The sequence below is a fragment of the Trifolium pratense genome, linkage group LG5 (genome assembly GCF_020283565.1).
Source record: "Trifolium pratense cultivar HEN17-A07 linkage group LG5, ARS_RC_1.1, whole genome shotgun sequence".
NCBI lineage: Eukaryota > Viridiplantae > Streptophyta > Magnoliopsida > Fabales > Fabaceae > Trifolium > Trifolium pratense.
Window position 1 is genome coordinate 32,886,563 of NC_060063.1, and position 7,242 is coordinate 32,893,804.

A 7,242-nucleotide genomic window follows, 5' to 3' on the forward strand; every position below is an offset into this window, starting at 1 on the left:
TAGGGTCGGCAAGAATTGAACTCACAACCCCAAGAAACAAGGGCGTGATGCCTTCATGTCACAACCACATGGCTATGCATGACTTTTGTTATGGTAAGTGTGCAAACAAATATATATAGGTTTAATATTATAAAAATATCAAGGATATTAAAATAACTAGTAACCGGCCCGTGTGATGCACGGGTTTAGAAGAACGTCATATATATAACAATTATGGTTGTTGTCAATCATGGATGCTACGAGCCAAAGAAAGTTAGTCAAAAGCATACGAAAATTAATCAAATTGGTTCATTTGGCGGAACGACAAATTTATTTCAATCATAGATGATGTTAATCAAATAGGTTAAACATCGCAATATATATGTCAATCATGAATGCTGTCAATCAAGTGGGTTAAGCATAATATATCATTTCAAATATAGGATGTTTGAAATTAAAGGCATCATATAATTTAATCTTTAATTAAGTGGGTTAAACATAATTGATCATTGCAAACATAAACGCAGACCATATGCACACTTCAAGTGAATCATCACGCCGAATTTTATAATGGAACTTTCATGACCCGTGACATTTGTGACATTTATAGAAAGAAGATTACTACTATTTGAGAATAGATAGGAGTGCTATGAGACATATGAGTACTATTCAAAATATAGGTAGGAGAAACGATTGTATATTATAATGATAGAAGAATTTTGTGAAAGTTCCAAAATAGAATTCCTCCAATTCCTCTATTCTTCAATATATGAGAATTATTTCTACCTTCCTTTCCTCTCATCAACCTTCAATGTATAAGACTTCTCTAGGCCAATCTCATTATATCATATGAAACCAAATTCAATTTACAAAACAACCACAAATTATCATTATCATGACAATATGAAAAAAAAAAAAATTTCAATGCACAATAAGAATGCAAGAGTACATTAGGATATAGTTTAAAGAAAAACATCAATACATAGACTCAATCTATTTCTCTCTTCCTCTAAACAATAATTCAAAAATAATCGCAACTCCTTTTTTCCATTAATTTGGTTGATAACTTCAAACTCCAGGTCCCTCTTTAGGCAATCACGTCGCATATGTCTAAGGCCCCAAACCAAATTGATAATCTTCTATCATATCATACAATCTAAAGTTCCCTACATAAAATTTGGAAATTCATCATATCTGAGATAAAAAGATAACTATATTGAATGTTACCAGCATGATTCGTCATTGGTTTCAATTCCACAACCAAGTGCAACAATGTAAACATAGCTATATTGAACATAGTTTATCCATAATCATGGAGAAAATCAAATGGATAATCAAATCAAGAATAACTAACATCTGAAAAGCAAGCAATCAAGTAGAAAAAATAATCTTAATTGTTAAAAAATAAATTTCAATATAAGTCAGAAAAAATAATATAATTCACACAATAAAACTGCTAATTTTGCCAAGACAATTATGATGTCCCAATGTTACAAATAGAACCACGTTGCTGCTATGTGACAAAAAATTCACCTCATTAGTATTGCTTGTACTTTTCACCTCATTAGTTTAAATGAGAACATGCATGGTGTATATAGATGTTTTTCATTTATGTTTCAATCCCCACCACTTAAGCTATGGAGATATATTTTGTGTTTCCCGTCACTTAGTTATTGATCCTCTAACTCCATGCCCTGTTCTCATTTCACCGACCAAACAAAACTAAAGAAATTCAATTAATTGAAAGATCACAAAGAGACATAATCAGAGAAAATTAATGCATAAATTAGAATCTTTTTACCTCTAGCATTTAAAAAGGAAAAAAGGCATAACCAGGTAACCTATATCAAGCACCACCAATATTTCCCCATACTATAATACTCTGCAATTCAAGTGCAAAAAAAAAAAACCATAGATCAAATCCAATGGATGAGAGATTGTCCTTTAAAAAAAAAATGCTATGTATCTTTTCACAATAAAGTTTTTCCTCTTCATCTTCCACAACACAACAAAACAATCCTGTAAATTTCTTAAGTTTCAAATGGCTTGCACAGTTGAACCTGATTCATAACACTTTACTTTCACTTTCTCTATTCATTACACTGTATTTTATTGAATTGGATCTTGCGGCCACATGTTATTTATTTTAAATTAAAATTAATAATTAAAATCAACATGTATAAATGCAAGCTTCCACCATGATTGTTCTGTAAAGCAACAATACCGTCGACCAACTGTCCAACATCAATAGTTGGAGACCGTACCCATCTTCAACCACCCGCAGACTACCGCCGCCGATCTGCCTTGCGTGTTTTTTCCGTGTTGCTGACAGTTGCCGTTGTATCACCGACCACTGTGTATCCTGCCGCTGCGTCGCCGGTTGTCGTGAATAAGAGCCGTCAAGTTGTTTGTGGCAGTGGTGTCGTGGACTGCAAAATCCTGATAAGCATGGGTTGAAGAAAGGTAATTTTCAGATTTAGAATCAGGGATTTATTTTATTTTTAAAATATTGAACCATAGGATTAATCTAACAGTCAAGATTTCTGAGAAGGAGAGGGATGGAGACAGATCTAGAAGGAGAGAATTCGGATCCGGACAGAGGTGGGAATATGCTAGGCCGAGGTAGGTTTTGCCTAGCCTGAGTTTGGCCTCTGAGGGTGGCCTATGGCCTATCATAGGCTTATCTTTTTGGCCTAAGTCTGATTTTTTAAAAGCTTAATGTAGTCTGTTAATATGTTTGCCAATTTCACATGAGCATATTTAAATAAAGAATTATATTTATTTTTAAATATACTTATCAACTAATAAACAAATATTTTTTTGATATTTAATATGATATTTTAGATAATTTGAGTATATATGTCATCATATTTCAATTATAATTTATAATAATACATTTATCATATATATATATATATAGGGGGCTGCTAACTTAGATCCAGTTGGGTCTAAGTTAGCAAGGTGCACCTTTTCAGTTGGACCAAAATACCCATTCTTTTTAATTAATTAACCAAATTACCATCAATGGACGCGGATCAAGTGTCGCGCGCGTACCGCAGTACCATGGTTACAGGCTGTTGATTTCCATCAGACAACCAAGATCTGATCTCATCAAGACTGTCTGATCAATCAGACAGCCCAGATCATCCGAATCCATCAGATTCCAGCGCGTGCACAACACTGGATTACACCCTGGAGAGAGAAGAATCTACTTTTTAAAAGCAGGACACGTGTCGCTGTCTGATTGGCTGGACGTGATTTTTTTCCATTTAATACTTTGAACTCAATTATTTCGTTGTAAATTAATTTTTTATTTATTTTTTTTATACCAAAATTCATAATTTTTTTTTCTCTACAAATAGAGACTTGGTTCGTTTGATTTGGACACAGAAAAAAAAACCCAATTTTTCACTACCTTAATCTCATTTTTCACTACCTTACATCAACTCACTGAAACCATTCTACCAGCAAAATGGTTTCAGATTACAACTCTCTGAAACCATTGTACCAGATAAATGGTTTCAGAAGCAAACACAATTAATAAATTACTCACTGAAACCATTCTACCAGTAAAATGGTTTCAGAATACAACTATGTGCAACCATTCTACAAGCTAAATGGTTTCAGAAGCAAATAACTAATAATCAACTTACTGAAACCATTCTACCAGCAAAATGGTTTCAGATTACAACTCTCTGAAACCATTGTACCAGATAAATGGTTTCAGAAGCAAACACAATTAATAAATTACTCATTGAAACCATTCTACCAGTAAAATGGTTTCAGAATACAACTATGTGCAACCATTCTACCAGTAAAATGGTTTCAGAAGCAAACATTTGTTTTTAATTACAGTTTTATCTCATTTAATAAACTAAAAATAGTTTCAGGTCTCCAAAAATTTCATAAAATATACCAAAAGTTCCAGAATATTATCTACTATTTTCCTGGTATAATGGTTTCAGTGAGTTGGTTGAGTGGTGCGTGTTAAATTACAACACACAAGTAACGTATTTAGTAGACAAAAAATGAGATTAAGGTAGTGAAAAATTGCGTTTTTTTTTCGGTGTCCAAATCAAACGAACCAAGTCTCTATTTGTAGACAAAAAAAAATTATGAATTTTGGTATAAAAATAAAAAAATAAAAAATTAATTTACAACGAAATAATTGAGTTCAAAGTATTAAATGAACAAAAATCACGCCCAGCAACCATTGTGTGACACGTGTCCTACTTTTAAAAAGCAAATGTTTCTCTCTCCAGGTTGTAATCCAGTGTGGCGCAGGCGCTGGAATCTGATGGATCAGGATGATCTGGGCTGTCTGATTGATCAGACAGTCTTGATGAGATCAGATCTTGGCTGTCTGATGGAAATCAACGGTCTGTAACCATGGTCCTTCGGTACGCGCGCGACACTGGATCTGCGTCTACTAATGGGTATTTTGGTTAATTAATTAAAAAGAATGGGTATTTTGGTCCAATTGAAAAGGTGCACCTTGCTAACTTAGACCTAACTAGGGTCTAAGTTAGAAAACCCCATATATATATATATATATATATATATATATATATATATATATATATATATATATATATATGGGGTTTTCTAACTTAGACCCTAGTTAGGTCTAAGTTAGCACCTATATATATATAGGGGTTTTCTAACTTAGACCCTAGTTAGGTGTAAGTTAGCATGGTGCACCTTTTCAATTGGACCAAAATACCCATTCTTTTTAATTAATTAACCAAAATACCCATTAACAGACGCGGATCCAGTGTCGCGCGCGTGCCGAAGGACCATGGTTACAGACCGTTGATTTCCATCAGACAGCCAAGATCTGATCTCATCAAGACTGTCTGATCAATCCGACAGCCCAGATCATCCTGATCCATCAGATTCCGTCGCGTGCGCCACACTGGATTACACCCTGGAGAGAGAAAAATTTTCTTTTTAAAAGCAGGACACGTGTCACACAATGGTTGGCTGGACGTGATTTTTGTTCATTTAATACTTTGAACTCAATTATTTCGTTGTAAATTAATTTTTTATTTTTTATTTTTTATACCAAAATTCATAATTTTTTTTCTACAAATAGAGACTTGGTTCGTTTGATTTGGACACCGAAAAAAAAATGCAATTTTTCACTACCTTAATCTCATTTTTTGTCTACTAAATACGTTACTTGTGTGTTGTAATTTAACACGCACCACTCAACCAACTCACTGAAACCATTATACCAGGAAAATAGTAGATAATATTCTGGAACTTTTGGTATATTTTATGAAATTTTTGGAGACCTGAAACTATTTTTAGTTAATTAAATGAGATAAAACGGTAATTAAAAACTAATGTTTGCTTCTGAAACCATTTTACTGGTAGAATGGTTGCACATAGTTGTATTCTGAAACCATTTTACTGGTAGAATGGTTTCAATGAGTAATTTATTAATTGTGTTTGCTTCTGAAACCATTTATCTGGTACAATGGTTTCAGAGAGTTGTAATCTGAAACTATTTTGCTGGTAGAATGATTTCAGTAAGTTGATTATTAGTTATTTGCTTCTGAAACCATTTAGCTTGTAGAATGGTTGCACATAGTTGTACTCTGAAACTATTTTACTGGTAGAATGGTTTCAGTGAGTAATTTATTAATTGTGTTTGCTTCTGAAACCATTTTGCTGGTAGAATGGTTTCAGTAAGTTGATTCTTAGTTATTTGCTTCTGAAACCATTTAGCTGGTAGAATGGTTTCAGAGATTTGTACTCTGAAACCATTTTCCTGGTAGAATGGTTTCAGTGAGTTGATGTAAGGTAGTGAAAAATGAGATTAAGGTAGTGAAAAATTGAGTTTTTTTTTCTGTGTCCAAATCAAACGAACCAAGTCTCTATTTGTAGAGAAAAAAAAATTATGAATTTTGGTATAAAAAAAAATAATAATTTACAACGAAATAATTGAGTTCAAAGTATTAAATGGAAAAAAATCACGCCCAGCCAATCAGACAGCGACACGTGTCCTGCTTTTAAAAAGTAGATTCTTCTCTCTCAAGGGTGTAATCAGACAGTCTTGACTCTTGATGATCTGGGCGATGATGGAAATCAGATGATGGTAAAAAGTAGATGATCTGGGCTGTCTGATTGATCAGACAGTCTTGATGAGATCAGATCTTGGCTGTCTGATGGAAATCAAAGGCCTGTAACCATTGTCCTGCGGTACGCGCGCGACACTGGATCCGCGTCCATTGATGGTAATTTGGTTAATTAATTAAAAAGAATGGGTATTTTGGTCCAACTGAAAAGGTGCACTTTGCTAATTTAGACCCAACTGGGTCTAAATTAGCAGCCCCCATATATATATATATATATATATATATATATATATATATATATATATATATATATATATATATATATATGTGTGTGTGAAAAACTAATGTAGATTAATAAACTTACACCACCGAAAAAGTTAATAAATTTATAATTTAATCAAAGTACAAATTTTAATACATAAATAATAATAGTAATAAAAATAGTAGGCTTAAATGCAGTTTTTCCCCGCAGTTTTGATTAAATCGAAATTTTACCCCCCGTTTTAAAACGCGGACTTTTACCCCCCATTTTATAATTTTTTGGATTTTGCCCCCCCCCCCCCCCCAAAAAATTCTGTTTTCGAGTCGCAACTTCAAAGCTTCACACACAACTCAATTTGGAGTTACAAAGAGAGATTAATTACCGTTTTAGTGAAGGTATGTCCCTCAAAATTCTGCAAAAACTCTGCTTTCGAGTCACAACTTCAAAGCTTCGCACACAACTCAATTTTGATCTATAATTCACCAAACGGATACCAAAATTACCATAATCAAGATATCTTTCCACAGAATCAAACCCCACTAAATTTGGAGTTACAAAGAGAGATTAATTACCGTTTTAGTGAAGGTCTGTCTAATTACTAATTTTGCTGAAATCTACTTTTGACCTTCAAATTCAACATCGTCTACCAGACACATCGTAACTCCAAATTTGAGGAAATTTAAATGACAACAAGGGTAATTTCGTTAGCTTTTCGGACATGTAAATACTATTAAAAAATGAGCTATAGGGTGAGAGACATGACAAAAATAGTAGTAGTAGTTCCATACAATAATTAATTTGGATAGACTTTCACTAAAATGATAATTAATCTCTCTATGTAACTCCAAATTTAGCGGAGTTTGATTATGTGGAAAACTAACTCGATTGCGGTCATTTCGGTACAAGTTTGGTGAATTA

At 33.2% G+C, this 7,242-nt stretch overlaps 1 long non-coding RNA gene across 2 annotated transcripts; it reads right to left on the reverse strand.

Annotated features, from left to right (window-relative positions):
* Nucleotides 1-886: 886 nt before the first annotated feature.
* Nucleotides 887-1,877, reverse strand: LOC123885192. 2 transcript variants are annotated; one of them, XR_006801096.1, is made up of 2 exons: nucleotides 1,781-1,877; nucleotides 887-1,145 (listed from the first exon to the last, which is right to left on the reverse strand). It is a non-coding gene; the product is annotated as an uncharacterized LOC123885192 (long non-coding RNA). The 2 variants fall into 2 exon arrangements; XR_006801095.1 differs by lacking the exon at nucleotides 1,781-1,877 and adding an exon at nucleotides 1,513-1,675.
* Between the last annotated feature and the right edge of the window lie 5,365 nt (nucleotides 1,878-7,242).